Source organism: Oncorhynchus mykiss, chromosome 17, assembly GCF_057628025.1.
Source record: "Oncorhynchus mykiss isolate SJ-2025 chromosome 17, ASM5762802v1, whole genome shotgun sequence".
Lineage (NCBI taxonomy): Eukaryota > Metazoa > Chordata > Actinopteri > Salmoniformes > Salmonidae > Oncorhynchus > Oncorhynchus mykiss.
Window position 1 is genome coordinate 57720418 of NC_143038.1, and position 16886 is coordinate 57737303.

Genomic DNA, 16886 nt, shown 5'->3' on the forward strand with positions numbered 1-16886 from the left:
CTGGGCCATCTCTGTAGCCTGCCTCACACCCTGTCTAGTACTGGGCCATCTCTGGAGCCTGCCTCACACCCTGTCTAGTACTGGGCTATCTCTCGAGCCTGCCTCATATGTTGTCTAGTAGTGGGCCATCTCTGGAGCCTGTCTTACCCCCTGCCTAGTACTGGGCCATCTCTGGAGCCTGCCTCACACCTTGCCTAGTACTGGGCTATCTCTGGAGCCTGCCTCATACGTTGCCTCGTACTCAACCATCTCTGGAGCCTGTCTTACACCCTGTTTAGTACTGGGCCATCTCTGGAGCCTGTCTTACACCCTGTTTAGTACTGGGCCATCTCTGGAGCCTGTCTTACACCCTGTTTAGTACTGGGCCATCTCTGGAGCCTGCCTTACACCCTGTCTAGTACTGGGCCTTGTCTGGAGCCTGCCTCACACCTTGCCTAGTACTGAGCCATCTCTGGAGCCTGCCTTATACGTTGCCTCGAACTCAACCATCTCTGGAGCCTGTCTTACACCCTGTCTAGTACTGGGCCTTGTCTGGAGCCAACCTAACACCCTGTTTAGTACTGAGCCATCTCTGGAGCCTGTCTTACACCCTGCCTAGTACTGGGCCATCTCTGGAGCCTGCCTCACACCCTGTCTAGTACTGGGCCATCTCTGGAGCCTGTCTTACACCCTGTCTAGTACTGGGCCATCTCTGGAGCCTGACTCACACCTTGCCTAGTACTTGGCCATCTCTGGAGCCTACCTGACACCCGGCCTAGTACTGGGCCATCTCTGGAGCCTGCCTTACACCCTGTCTAGTACTGGGCCATCTCTGGAGCCTGCCTTACACCCTGTTTAGTACTGGGCTATCTCTGGAGCCTGTCTTACACCCTGTTTAGTACTGGGCCATCTCTGGAGCCTGTCTTACACCCTGCCTAGTACTGGGCTATCTTTGGAGCCTGCCTCATATGTTTTCTCGTACTGGGCCATCTCTGGAGCCTGCCTCACACTTTGCCTAGTACTTGACCATCTCTGGAGTCTGCCTAACACCCTGTCTAGTACTGGGCCATCACATGAGCCTGTCTTACACCCTGCCTAGTACTGGGCCATCTCTGGAGCCTGCCTTACACCCTGTCTAGTACTGGGCCATCTCTGTAGCCTGCCTCACACCCTGTCTAGTACTGGGCCATCTCTGGAGCCTGCCTCACACCCTGTCTAGTACTGGGCTATCTCTCGAGCCTGCCTCATATGTTGTCTAGTAGTGGGCCAACTCTGGAGCCTACCTTATATGTTGCCTCATACTCAACCATCTCTGGATCCTGTCAACACCCTGTCTAGTACTGGGCCATCTATGGAGCCTGTCTTACACCCTGTCTAGTACTGCGCCATCTCTGGAGCCTGCCTCACACCTTGCCTAGTACTGGGCCATCTCTGGAGCCTACCTGACACCCTGCCTAGTACTGGGCCATCTCTGGAGCCTGCCTTACACCCTGTCGAGTACTGGGCCATCTCTGGAGCCTGCCTTACACCCTGTTTAGTACTGGGCTATCAATGGAGCCTGTCTTACACCCTGTTTAGTATTGGGCCATCTCTGGAGCCTGTCTTACACCCTGCCTAGTACTGGGCTATCTTTGGAGCCTGCCTCATATGTTGTCTAGTACTGGGCCATCTCTGGAGCCTGCCTCACACTTTGCCTAGTACTTGACCATCTCTGGAGTCTGCCTAACACCCTGTCTAGTACTGGGCCATCACATGAGCCTGTCTTGCACCCTGCCTAGTACTGGGCCAACTCTGGAGCCTGCCTAACACCCTGTTTAGTACTGAGCCATCTCTGGAGCCTGTCTTACACCCTGCCTAGTACTGGGCCATCTCTGGAGCCTGCCTTACACCCTGTCTAGTACTGGGCCATCTCTGTAGCCTGCCTCACACCCTGTGTAGTACTGGGCCATCTCTGGAGCCTGCCTGACACCCTGTCTAGTACTGGGCTATCTCTCGAGCCTGCCTCATATGTTGTCTAGTAGTGGGCCATCTCTGGAGCCTACCTTATATGTTGCCTCATACTCAACCATCTCTGGATCCTGTCTTATACGTTGCCTCGAACTCAACCATCTCTGGAGCCTGTCTTACACCCTGTCTAGTACTGGGCCATCTCTGGAGCCTGCCTCACACCTTGCCTAGTACTGGGCCATCTCTGGAGCCTACCTGACACCCTGCCTAGTACTGGGCCATCTCTGGAGCCTGCCTGCCTTACACCCTGTCTAGTACTGGGCCATCTCTGGAGCCTGCCTTACACCCCGTTTAGTACTGGGCTATCTCTGGAGCCTGTCTTACACCCTGTTTAGTACTGGGCCATCTCTGGAGCCTGTCTTACACCCCGCCTAGTACTGGGCTATCTTTGGAGCCTGCCTCATATGTTGTCTAGTACTGGGCCATCTCTGGAGCCTGCCTCACACTTTGCCTAGTACTTGACCATCTCTGGAGTCTGCCTAACACCCTGTCTAGTACTGGGCCATCAAATGAGCCTGTCTTGCACCCTGCCTAGTACTGGGCCAACTCTGGAGCCTGCCTAACACCCTGTTTAGTACTGAGCCATCTCTGGAGCCTGTCTTACACCCTGCCTAGTACTGGGCCATCTCTGGAGCCTGCCTTACACCCTGTCTAGTACTGGGCCATCTCTGTAGCCTGCCTCACACCCTGTCTAGTACTGGGCCATCTCTGGAGCCTGCCTCACACCCTGTCTAGTACTGGGCTATCTCTCGAGCCTGCCTCATATGTTGTCTAGTAGTGGGCCATCTCTGGAGCCTGTCTTACCCCCTGCCTAGTACTGGGCCATCTCTGGAGCCTGCCTCACACCTTGCCTAGTACTGGGCTATCTCTGGAGCCTGCCTCATACGTTGCCTCGTACTCAACCATCTCTGGAGCCTGTCTTACACCCTGTTTAGTACTGGGCCATCTCTGGAGCCTGTCTTACACCCTGTTTAGTACTGGGCCATCTCTGGAGCCTGTCTTACACCCTGTTTAGTACTGGGCCATCTCTGGAGCCTGCCTTACACCCTGTCTAGTACTGGGCCTTGTCTGGAGCCTGCCTCACACCTTGCCTAGTACTGAGCCATCTCTGGAGCCTGCCTTATACGTTGCCTCGAACTCAACCATCTCTGGAGCCTGTCTTACACCCTGTCTAGTACTGGGCCTTGTCTGGAGCCAACCTAACACCCTGTTTAGTACTGAGCCATCTCTGGAGCCTGTCTTACACCCTGCCTAGTACTGGGCCATCTCTGTAGCCTGCCTCACACCCTGTCTAGTACTGGGCCATCTCTGGAGCCTGTCTTACACCCTGTCTACTACTGGGCCATCTCTGGAGCCTGCCTCACACCTTGCCTAGTACTGGGCCATCTCTGGAGCCTACCTGACACCCGGCCTAGTACTGGGCCATCTCTGGAGCCTGCCTTACACCCTGTCTAGTACTGGGCCATCTCTGGAGCCTGCCTTACACCCTGTTTAGTACTGGGCTATCTCTGGAGCCTGTCTTACACCCTGTTTAGTACTGGGCCATCTCTGGAGCCTGTCTTACACCCTGCCTAGTACTGGGCTATCTTTGGAGCCTGCCTCATATGTTTTCTCGTACTGGGCCATCTCTGGAGCCTGCCTCACACTTTGCCTAGTACTTGACCATCTCTGGAGTCTGCCTAACACCCTGTCTAGTACTGGGCCATCACATGAGCCTGTCTTACACCCTGCCTAGTACTGGGCCATCTCTGGAGCCTGCCTTACACCCTGTCTAGTACTGGGCCATCTCTGTAGCCTGCCTCACACCCTGTCTAGTACTGGGCCATCTCTGGAGCCTGCCTCACACCCTGTCTAGTACTGGGCTATCTCTCGATCCTGCCTCATATGTTGTCTAGTAGTGGGCCAACTCTGGAGCCTACCTTATATGTTGCCTCATACTCAACCATCTCTGGATCCTGTCAACACCCTGTCTAGTACTGGGCCATCTCTGGAGCCTGCCTTACACCCTGTTTAGTACTGGGCTATCAATGGAGCCTGTCTTACACCCTGTTTAGTACTGGGCCATCTCTGGAGCCTGTCTTACACCCTGCCTAGTACTGGGCTATCTCTGGAGCCTGCCTTACACCCTGTTTAGTACTGGGCCATCTCTGGAGCCTGTCTTACACCCTGTTTAGTACTGGGCCATCTCTGGAGCCTGTTTTACACCCTGCCTAGTACTGGGCTATATCTTGAGCCTGCCTCATATGTTGTCTAGTACTGGGACATCTCTGGAGCCTGCCTCACACCCTGTCTAGTACTGGGCTATCTCTCGAGCCTGCCTCATATGTTGTCTAGTAGTGGGCCATCTCTGGAGCCTACCTTATATGTTGCCTCATACTCAACCATCTCTGGAGCCTGTCTTACACCCTGTCTAGTACTGGGTCATTGCTGGAGCCTGCCTTACACCCTGTCTAGTACTGGGCCATCTCTGGAGCCTGCCTCACACCCTGTCTAGTACTGGGCCATCTCTGGAGTCTGTCTTACACCCTGCCTAGTACTGGGCCTTGTCTGGAGCCTGCCTCACACCTTGCCTAGTACTGGGCTATCTCTGGAGCATGCCTCATACGTTGCCTGGTACTCAACCATCTCTGGAGCTTGTCTTACACCCTGTCTAGTACTGGGCCATCACTGGAGCCTGCCTTACACCCTGCTTAGTACTGGGCCATCGCTGGAGCCTGCCTTACACCCTGCCTAGTACTGGGCCATCTCTGGAGCCTGCCTCACACCCTGTCTAGTACTGGGCCATCTCTGGAGCCTGTCTTACACCCTGCCTAGTACTGGGCCTTGTCTGGAGCCTGCTTCACACCTTGCCTAGTACTGGGCTATCTCTGGAGCCTGCCTCATACGTTGCCTCGTACTCAACCATCTCTGGAGCCTGTCTTACACCCTGTCTAGTACTGGGCTATCTCTGGGGCCTGCCTCACACCTTGCCTTGTACTGGGCTATCTCTGGAGCCTGCCTCATACGTTGCCTCGTACTCAACCATCTCTGGACCCTGCGTTACACCCTGTTTAGTACTGGGCCATCTCTGGAGCCTGTCTGACACCCTGTTTAGTACTGGGCCATCTCTGGAGCCTGTTTTACACCCTGCCTAGTACTGGGCTATCTCTTGAGCCTGCCTCATATGTTGTCTGGTACTGGGCCATCTCTGGAGCCTGCCTCACACCCTGGCCATCTCTGGAGTCTGTCTTACACCCTGCCTAGTACTGGGCCTTGTCTGGAGCCTGCCTTACACCCTGCCTAGTACTGGGCCATCTCTGGAACCTGCCTCATGTGTTGCCTAGCACTGGGCCATCGCTGGAGCCTGCCTTACACCCTGTCTAGTACTGGGCCATCTCTGGAGCCTGTCTTTCACCATGCCTGGTACTGGGCTATCTCTGGAGCCTGCCTTACCCCTTCCTGGTACTGGGCCATCTCTGGAGCCTGCCTTACACCATGCCTAGTACTGGGCTATCTCTGGAGCCTGCCTTTCACCATGCCTTGTACTGGGCCATCGCTTGAGCCTGCCTTACCCCTGCCTGGTACTGGGCCATCTCTGGAGCCTGCCTTTCACCATGCCTGGTACTGGGCTATCTCTGGAGCCTGCCTTTAACCATGCCTGGTACTGGGCCATCTCTGGAGCCTGCCTTTCACCATGCCTGGTACTGGGCTATCTCTGGAGCCTGCCTTTCACTATGCCTGGTACTCACCCTAGCGTGCGAGAGAGTGTTTGATTGCAGACAGCAGTAGAAGTGGGGTCCGCTTTTGGTACAAACAACACATTAATTATTGAGGACAGCAAACATGACTGGCTGCTAATCTACATAGCCTTTAAATGCCCAGTGGTTTAAAATTCAGACCTTTCTCTCCCACTGTGGGGACATTCTGGGCTTCCCTAACCCTGCCCGGACACAACACTGTGTGTGTGTATGTGTGTGTGTGTGTGTGTGTGTGTGTGTGTGTGTGTGTGTGTGTGTGTGTGTGTGTGTGTGCGCGTGCGTGTGTGTGTGTGTTTGTGTGTGTATGTGTCTGTGTGTGAGTGAGTCTGTGCGTGCCTGCATGCGTGTGTGTTTGTGTACTTAACTGTACGAGTATTTGGAGCAGGGTTGAGTATAGCCTAAACATGTTTGTGAATGGCTGTATGTACAGGAACTTTCCATTTACAGAACAACTTGACACATTCCGTAATGAACTCGCCTGTTTAAAAACTGATTACATGAGTATTTATATTGAAGACAATGGGTTTCCTTGTTTGACAAACCTACAGGCGCCACCCGCTTAGTATGTGTGGCAGATATTACAGAAAATGTGGTATATTATATATGCAAATGGTAAGACGTCAAAGGGGTTTAGTTAATTAGCAAGAGATGTGTGCATGGCTTTCCCCACAGAGGCTTATTTTACTCTGGAGTGCATGTCTCTGCAGGGGGCCCCACTTTGATCTGTAGATCCCACGGTCTGAAGGAACACTGCTCCTACCAGCAGCACTGACAGACAGATGGGAGTGAGGAGGATACGGGGCACAGGAAGGGTGTTTGTTCTGATGTATCCTCCTGTACTGATTAATGTGCAGCAGCTTTGTAATGAGAGGATACTGTGTTACGCCACTGATGAATAAAATGTGATCCTTCTTCAAGGTAATCTTCCGCTTCTCAGATTTCCAAAACCGACCTCTCACATTGTCATTTTAGGAACTGTTGATGATACTGATGTGGACACATGGTCGTCATGCTCCAGACTGCGCTAACACTTCCTCCTGTTGACATGGTAGTCCAGACATGAGATGGAGGAGGGGACATTGGTGAGGACCTCCCTCTTTCTCTTCTTTTCTGTCTGTCTGTCTATCTCTGTCTGTCTGTCCCATTGTTTCCTTTCTCCCACATTGCAGATCATGTATATATGGAGAGGTGGGCGCTCATTAATTAATTATTATAGTACTGTGGGGCATAGAGCCAATTGCTTGAAATAAATGGTTGTTCATAAAATATTTATGGTCATAATGGGAGATGTGATGTGAGGACAAATAAATAAGTCGAGAATACATTAGACATGACAAGATGATGAGTGATATTCATCATCACTGGGGCCCTAATGACCCTTGGATGTTCGGCTAAATCATTGCCTTGCATTCAGATGGCATCTATGGAAAATGGGTGTACTACTAATATATTGCGTGCCCAACAGCTAAATGTGTCCATTAGCATAAGTCCCCCATACACACTGGTGAATATGTACCAAATGGTACCCTGGACGCTAGTCCAAGTGGCTGTGTGTTGTGTGTTCAGAATACTGTAGCACTTTCAGTAATGGCCACAGGGTGATATAGTGTGATTTATATGCAGGGCCATGAGTCAGACCAGTGGAGTATGGTGATGGGCCAATAGTGGGTTAAAGCCAAATGCCTAGAGATTACTATTGGCTATATACATACTAGGAGTAGCCTATAAGCTATGTTGAGGGTTCTGCAACGCTGTACTCATCCCCAATGTCATTCAAGCCTCTGTGGCTGAGTCTCCACATTCAGAGCACCTCCATTCACATCCTCTGTGATGGCTCACTCTCTCCCTGAGTAGTCATGGTGATCAAGGGGTGTCTCAATGCTAGGGCGTGCTGATGGATAGACACCCGTATTCAGCCATGGATTTCTCTTTTTGAAGAGGGTGGGAGGAGTGGAGGGCTGGGGGAGGACTGGAAGAGGGGCTCAGCTCACCCTTGAACCAAAAAAACAGAGAGAATAGAAAGAGGAGTGCTTTCAGAGATAGAGAGGGGTCAGTCTCATTTGCACAAAGTCCTCCCGCTTCACAAACACAGCTGACACAGGATATTTTTATCAGTGAGCCGCGCACTGTGCAAAATAACATATTCATTTGTAACTGGGACTGCGAGCCAAGGACAATAGCCTAGCAGGGCGCAACATAGATGTCTGTTTGGAGTATTAGAGGAAAGATCATTCTTTCTTATTTATTTGCTGGCCCAACAACCTCACCCAAAGGGGCTAACATGGCTCTCAGCTTGAAGCCCACTGAAGCACAAAATGTAAGGCAAAACAACAAGTTTCCCAAGGTTGCTGCATCCAGCTTGGGCTCTCTGTGGAGTTCAAGGCTGGACTCTTTCCTGCCTGTAGCTGCACAGTTTTCTAATGTACTTAGAAACTTTGATGTACATAGCATACTGTACACTTTTGTAATACTAAATCTAAATCTCTCTATACTGATCATCTACTCTAGATGAATAGTCGTCCAAATACCACTGAATCAATTTCCACTTATTAATAGTTAATTAGCTTGTTAATAAAACAGCATCATTATCCATAGTGTTAGTATATTTTAAAAAAAATATCTGAATCAGCAATCATGGTAGATGAGAGAAGAGCACCCATCAGGTCATTAAACCTGCAGGGTTAGACTGACTTTATGACATAACCTTCCACAGGATGTCTGCTACTTATCTAATTCATCTATTGTCAATATCTCAGCCGTTTTCAACCCAATCTAATAATTATCTTATAGATCTTCCCAGAAATATGAGGCAATAGCAGTATCTAAAATGGATTTTTGCAATAACAAACTTCAATCTCTCACCTATCAGTCACCATAAAACCTAAACGAGGAACGTAGATGACAAACGGGTAGTAGGATGTCAGAGTGAGGATGAGATTAGGTGGTAATAGAGTCAGACGTCAGTGCCACGATGACACAGCTGAAGTGTATGAATAAACCATATCATAAAGTGGTGTCATGGGCTCATGTGTTGGCATGTCATCTCTGCTCAGGAAAAACACGTTTGTCTCTGGGAACTCATCCTAATCCAGCTTTTTTATGTTCACTGGATCACTGGAATGTGGTTTATATTAGGAGCTTGACTTGGGTCAGAAATACACTCAGAGATCAGTTTATAACAGTATGTGTTGTTATGAGTCGTGTCAAACTTTAGTCAATCAGACAATAGCTTCAGACTGTTCTTGGGGACAGACAATGTTCAGGAGGATTGTGACAAGGCTGATCATTTACCAACAATGTAAAACTCAAGGTTTCAAGGTTCTTCTGTGCTGTAAGGAAGGTCATCACATAGAAGTATAATTTAATGTTTTTGAGGCAGCATGATATTATCTTTGCAGCAAGGGAATATGCTTGCCTGATAAACTGACAGATAGATGAAATATTGCAGGCGTTACAATTGAATCGATTGTGAGTGGCTCAAAATTAATCTCCCTCTCTGATTTCCATGAGCAGTATAGAAATACAGAACTAGATAAGGGAGTTATTGATTGGATGGGTGAGAGGAGAGGAAGAGGGGGGAGTGCGAAAGGAGGAGAGGGAGAGGAGGGTTTCCATCTATAATCTGTGGTGCTGCGGATGCATCTAAATAACCTGCAGAAAATAATAAACAGAAGCATTAATCACCAGGGAGACCAGAAGACAGTGATGGATTCCTCCTCCAGCCCCATCTCATCCCTTCCTGAGGAGAGATGGGAAGTGACACTGGCACTTATGAGAAATACTTGCTGCTGCATCGAACACATACAAACAAATGCAGGTTAGTGTTTTTTGTCATGAATCTTGTTCTGGAGGCAGCTTTGCAGAGTGGTCACTAGCTGGCACAGCTACAAAGTAATACAATCTGATTTTAAACTTAACCTTAATCCTAAACCACACTGCTAACACTAATGACTAACCCGAACCTTAAATGAAGACCAAAAAGCTATTTTCATGATTTGCTGTTTTTGTTTTTTGTGAATTTTTACAATATAGCCAATTTGGACTTTGCCGTTAGTGATTGCTCAGTTCTGCCTCCAGGACAAGACTAATGACAATAAATGTCAACCTGCTATACAAACAAGAAAATGAAAGCATTGGCTACATTACGATGGATACTGTATTTAGGGATGTGTATGGGAAATTGTGCTCTGTTTTACTCTGACAGTGTGTTTGTGCTTATTTGTGGAAGTGTGTGCATGTGTGTGTGTGTGTGTGTGTCTGCATTCATGTGTGTATGGTGTGTGGGCGTGGTGTTGGGTGGGTGTGCATGCGTTTGTACTTGAATGCATATTCCTCTCTTCAGGTTGTTGGTGCTGTTCCTCTAAACGGGCGTGGCCATGCCAGCGAGCCTATTAGAGGTGCCAGGCTAATAAATATAGTGTGTATGCCAAACTCTCCCTCTCCCTCTCCTCTCCTCTCCCGCCCTCCAGCATTAAGATTGATCCCTGGTTCCCTCCCCTTCCTTTCTCTCTCGCTTCTCCCTGGCCCTGCCTTTATGAGTCTGTGAATAGGTAAAGCGCAGAGGCTCCAACAGATGGCTAGATCTGCCCTGATTCACTCACACACACCACAGCCACATGAATGAGAGTCGAGCGAGAGAAAGAGAGAGAAAGAGACAGGGAGAAAATTAGGGTGAAATTGACAAGTATAAAGAGATATGAAGAAAGGAGTGGGAGAAAAAGAGAAGGGGATAGAGAAAGAGGGGGAGACCGACCGTGAGGACCACGAGGAGAAAGAGAGATGGAGAAACAGAGGGAGTTTCAGTGTGTTGGAGAAAAAGAGAGCTAGAGCATTTCAGGAGTGTGTGTGAGTGAATGTTAAAGAGTGCAAGATAATTATGTGATAGAGAGGGAAAGGGAGACAGAGACTCTGTGAAAAGGGGAGTGAGGAAAAAATGAATTGCAGATTGAGGGACCTTCTCTCCTTCTCCCTCCCTCTTTTATCTATCTCATCTGAAACCACGCCTCCCTCCTTTCACTTGTGTGTGCATCTATAACAGTAGGCTTTCAACGTCGGGCTATGTGGGGGTTAGACTCTCAGACTGCCAGCAGAGCGGACACTAGGGCACAGGACAGGAGTGTGTCCAGGACTGGTCAGAGCAGGTGTGTGTGTGAACCGACGGACGGAGCTTTGTGTGTATCCTACGTGTGTCGGCTCACTCGCTCCAACCAGGGACATCGCTGCTGAGGAACACAGCTGGGAGGTATAGTACTGTAGCTTTGCTCTACTTTACACTTCACTGCTCTTCTCTATTGGACTCGCCTCCATGAGATTTACTGTCACCACCACCATCATCATCATCATCTCCTCTGCTTATTGGAGGAGGACGGAATACTCACAAGCAGGTGGCATTGAACTCCTTCACAAAGTATCTGACTTTGCATTGGGCTGTTGTGGAATTTGAGCCAGGAGAGATTGACATGCATATTGTTATTGTTAGATCTCTGTGAACATTTAATGGCCAGCCGTGCTGCCCTGTTCTGGGCCAATTGCAATTTTCCTAAGCCCCTCTTTGTGGCACCTGACCACACAACGGGACAGTAGTCCAGGTGCAACAGAACTAGGGCCTGTTAAGAAAGCAGAACAACGCTTTATTATAAACAGACCTCTCCCCATCTTAGCTCCTGTTGTATCAATATGTTTTGGCCATGACAGTTTACAATTCAAGGGTCTCCTCAACTTGCTCAATTTCCACGTTATTAATTACATGATTTAGTTGAGGTTTAGGGTTTAGTGAAATATTTGTCCCAAATACGATGTTTTTAGTTTTAGAAATATGAGGACTAACTTGTTTCTTGCCACCCATTCTGAAACTGACTGCAGCTCTTTGTTAAGTGTTGCAGTGATTTCACTTGCTGTGGTAGCTGACGTGTGTAGTGTTGATCCATCAGCATGCATAGACACACAGGCTTTACTCAGAGCCAGCGGCTGGTCATTAGTAAAGATTTTTAAAAGTAATAAACCTAGACAGCTGCCCTGGGGAATGCTTGACTACCTGGATTATGTTGGAGAGGAGTCAATTTAATAACACCCTCTGTGGTCTGTTAGACAGGTAACTCTTGATCCACAATATAGCTGTGGATGTAAAGCCATAACACATACAGTACCAGTCAAAAGTTTGGACACACCTACTCATTCCAAGGGTTTTCTTTATTTTACTATTTTCTACATTGTAGAATAATAGTGAAGACATCAAAACTAGGAAATAACACATATGGAATCATGTAGAAACCAAAACAGTGTTAAACAAATCAAACTATGTTTTAAATTTGAGATTCTTCAAAGTAGCAACCCTTTGCTTTGATGACAGCTTTGCACACTCTTGGCATTCTCCCAACCAGCTTCATGAGGTAGTTACCTGGAATGCATTTCAATTAACAGGTGTGCCTTGTTAAAAGTTAATTTGTGGAATTTCTGTCCTTCTTAATGCGTTTGAGTTGTATTGTGACAAGGTAGGGGTGGTATACAGAAGATAGCCCTATTTGGTAAAAGACCAAGTCAATATTATTGCAAGAACAACTCAAATAAACAAAGAGAAACGACAGTCCATGATTACTTTAAGACATGAAGGTCAGTTAATACGGAAAATGTCAAGAACTTTGAAAGCTTCTTCAAGTGCAGTCGCTAAAACTATCAAGCGCCATTATGAAACTGGCTCTCTTGAGGACCACCACAGGAAAGGACCGCCACCCAGAGTTACCTCTGCTGCAGAGGATAAGTTCATTAGAGTTACCAGCCTCAGAAATTACAGCCCAAATAGATGCTTCACAGAGTTCAAGTAACAGAAATCTCAACATCAACTGTTCAGAGGAGACTGTGTGAATCAGGCCTCCATGGGCGAATTTCTGCAAAGAAACCACCACTAAAGGACACCAATAAGAAGAAGAGACTTGCTTAGGCCAAGAAACATGAGCAATGGACAAGTGGAAATCTGTCCTTTGGTCTGATGAGTCCAAATTTGAGATTTTGGGTTCCAACCACCGCGTCTTGGTGAGACGCAGAGTAGGTGAATGGATTTATGATTCCCACCGTGAAGCATGGACGAGGAGGTGTGATTGTGTGGGGGTGCTTTGCTGGTGACACTGTAGGTGATTTATTTAGAATTCACACTTAATCAGCATGGCTACCACAGCATTCTGCAGCGATACGCCATCCCATCTGGTTTGCGCCTTGTTGGACTATCATTTGTTTTTCAACAGAACAATGACCCAACACACCTCCAGGCTGTGTAAGGGCTATTTGACCAAGAAGGAGAGTGATGGAGTGCTGGATCAGATTAACTGTTCTCCACAATCACCCAACCTCAACCCAATTGAGATAGTTTGCGATGAGTTGGACTGCAGAGTGAAGGATAAGCAGCCAACAAGTGCTCAGCATATGTGGGAACTCTTTCAAGCTGGTTGAGAGAATGCCAAGAGTGTGCAAAGCTGTCATGAAGGAAAGGGTGGCTACTTTGAAGAATCTCAAATATGAAATATATTTTAATTTGATGAACACTTTTTTGGTTACTACATGATTCCATGTGTTATTTCATCGTTTTGATGTCTTCACTATTAAAACAATGTAGAAATAGGTAAAAAATAAAGAAAAACTTGAACTTGAATGAGGTGTTTCCAAACTTTTGACTGGTACTGTACGTTTTTCCAGCAGCAGATTATTATCGATAATGTCAAAAGCTGCACTTAAGTCTAACAAAACAGCTCTCACAATCTTTGTATTATACATTTCTCTCAGCCAGTCATCAGTCATTTGTGTAAGTGCTTTACACATTGAATGCCCTTCCCTATAAGCGTGCTGAAAATCTGTTGTTAATTTGTTTACAGTGAAATTGCATTGTATATTGTCAAACACATTTTTTTATCCAAAAGTTTACTAAGGGTTGGTAACAGGCTTATTGGTCGGCTGTTTGAGCCAGTAATGGGTGCTTTGCTATTCTTGGGAAGCGGAATTACTTTGCTTCCCTCCAGGCCTGAGGACACACACTTTCCTGTACACTTAGATTGAAGAGATGGCAAATAGGAGTGGCAATATCGTCCGCTATCATCCTCAGTCATTTTCCATCCAAATGTTCAGATTCAGGTGGCTGGTCATTGTTGATAGACACCAATAATTGTTTCACCTCTTCCACACTCACTTTACAGAATTCAAAATGACAACGTTTGTCTTTCATAATTTGGTTAGTTATGCATGGATTTGTTGGTTCAGAATTTGTTGTTGGCATGTCATGCTGTTGGCATGCCTAAGTTTGCTAATCTTGCAAATGAAAAAAATAATTAAAGTCGTTTTGTGATGCCATCTGATTCAATGAATGATGGAGCTGAGTTTTGCCTTTTGCCCAAAATGTAATTTAACGTGCTCCAAAGCTTTTTTTACCATCATTCTTTAAATAATGTATCTTTGTTTCACAGTACAGTTTCTTTTTTTTTGTTAAGTTGAGTAACATGATTTCTCAATTTGCAGAACATTTGACAATCGGCTGTGCAGCCAGACTTATTTGCCATTCATCTTGCCTCATCCCTCTCAACTGCACAATTTTTAAATTCCTCATCAATCCATGGGGATTTAACAGTTTTTACAGTCATTCTCTTAATAGTGCTTGCTTATTGGTAACTGGAATAAGCAATTTCATAAATGTGTCAAGTGCAGTGTCTGGTTGCTCCTCATTACACATCACAGACCAGCAAATATTATTTACATCTTCAACATAGGAATCATTGGCACAAACCCATCGTTTCTGGACCAGACAGGACTGGCAAAAAGTCCTCTTCACTGACGAGTCGCGGTTTTGTCTCACCAGGGGTGATGGTTGGATTCGAGTCTATCGTAGGAATGAGGAATTTAAGGAATGAGCGTTACAACCAGGCCTGTACTCTGGAGCAGGATCGATTTGGAGGTGGAGGGTCCGTCGTGGTCTGGGGCGGTGTGTCATAGCATCATCGGACTGAGCTTGTTGTCATTGCAGGCAATCTCAACTCTGTGTGTTACAGGGAAGATATCCTCGTCCCTCATGTGGTACCCTTCCTGCAGGATCATTCTGACATGACCCTCCAGCATGACAATGCCACCAGCTATACTTCTCATTCAGTGCGTGATTTCCTACAAGACAGGAATGTCAGTGTTCTGCCATGGCCAGCGAAGAGCCCGGATCTCAATCCCACTGAGCACGTCTGGGCCCTGTTGGATCGGAGGGTGAGGGCTAGGGCCATTCCCCCCCCCAGAAATGTCTGTGAACTTGCAGGTGCCTTGGTGGAGGTGTGGGGTAACATCTCACAGCAAAAAATGTGGTGCAGTCCATGAGGAGGAGATGCATGGCAGTACTTAATGTAGCTGGTGGCCACACCAGACATACAAAAGGAACTAAGGTCAGGACGTGACACCCAGCCTTTGGAACTTTGGTTTTCCTAGATATGGCTACTGTATTATGATCACTACATCTGATGGATTTGTATACTGCTTTAGAGCAGATTTCTGCAGCATTAGTAAATATGTGATCAATACATGGTAGGTTGACTGATAACCTGAACCAGGTTGCAGGCCCTAGTTACAGTTTGAAGCTTTTTCTTGAGTGGGCAGCTTGATAAAAGCCAGTCAGTATTTAAGGTCACCCAGAAAATATACTTCTCTGTTGATATCACATATATTATTGCCCAAATACTTACAATTAGCATTCTGTAGCAGCTTCCCACAAGAATGTGCTTTAGGTGAGGCAGATAAAACTGTAGCCATATTACTTCAGCGTTTGACATGATATCCTCACTAAGCTTTACAGGAATATGACTCTGGAAATATATGTCAACAACACCATTGGTATTCCTGTCTCTTCTGAAGATGTTGAAACCATGTATTGCTAGCACTGTATCATCAAAGTTATGAATTATTTAAGTGAGTTTCAGAGATAATGAATATATATGAATGTTATCTGTTACTAGAATGTTATCGATTTCATGAACCTTATTTCTTAGACTACATATGTTAATGTGGTCTATTTTTAGAACTTTTCTGGTGTGCTTTATTGCTTTAATGGGAGGCTTATGAGAGGTAGACACGACAGTTATATTTACGTTTGAGCTGATGTGCATGGTGAGCTTCACACAGTGGATATCCTACTACGGAAAACCTCCTCAGTGCTAACAGCATTACTCCGATTCATAGGCGCATGATTAATGTATACAACAGCTGTAGGATTGACAGATGCATTCAGAGGAGTTAGAGGGACATGAATTAGGTTACTTACGTTATGACTGCCAATGCCCCTGGGATAATGTACATTTGCAGCAGCACTATGACAACTCAGCGACACGATGGTAGGGATTATCTGAGCAGGGCTTGGGTCACTGATAAATCATTGTCTCAGCACAGCCCATTAGGCATGTAGCTTTATAATAAGCATTATTACAGTAAGTCACTGTATCATGTTAGTGGGCGACTTGAGATGCCAATACTGTGCCTATTAACACAGGAGTTTGGTTCTTTTATAAATAGGGCACTGATTTTTACAGATTATTCCGAAAGTTTACGATTTCCCCCTAGGTTTATCAAGAAAGGAGTTAAGAGATTCTTCCATCTTGACTCCACTCATATGTGTTCTTGATGTGGTTTCTGTTCTTTTGGATTACCGTATTGGTTAGGTCCTCTCTCTGATATTTCACATTCTTTTGGTTTTCCTGTTGGTCTTCGCATTGTCATAATATATGAGAAAATACTGTATTATTTAATATTGTGTTTATATCAGGTGTATACATTGTTAAAGAACAGCGAAATGTGTTCTTTGTTGAATGTACATGCACAACAATTGTTCTTTCAAAAATAGATACACTACAGAGAAGAAACAGCTCTCTTGTCATGTCCCAGGCAGTAGGCTGGACTAGTTTAGATGTTCACATCAGTGTTTTGTCTGTGTCTTTATGGGTCAAAAGGATCAGGCGGTAGTGAGTGCTCTCTGAAGGCTGAGATAGAGAGTAGAACTGAGGCTGAAATATTAATGACTGAGACTGGTTTGGCTGTCTGGATGGCTAGCTGCTGCTACTGACTGGGGGGATGGAGAGCTGTTTGTTAGAGGTGGCAGAGATCTGTAGTTAAGATATTCATTATTTACTGAGCATTCTGCTGCTGGAGGCTGGAGCC

The 16886-nt window shown here is 46.7% G+C and overlaps 1 protein-coding gene across 4 annotated transcripts in view; it reads left to right on the forward strand.

Moving 5' to 3' along the window:
- Positions 1–10317: 10317 nt before the first annotated feature.
- Positions 10318–16886, forward strand: part of LOC110493251 (extracellular sulfatase Sulf-2) — a 76050-nt gene continuing 69481 nt past the window's right edge. For 2 of the 4 annotated variants that reach the window (XM_036950617.2, XM_036950620.2), the window contains exon 1: positions 10323–10965. The gene's annotated coding sequence lies outside the window, so the exon portion shown is untranslated. Of the gene's footprint in view, positions 10966–16886 lie in introns of all 4 variants that reach the window. The other 2 variants (XM_090206023.1, XM_036950618.2) reach the window with 2 other exon arrangements.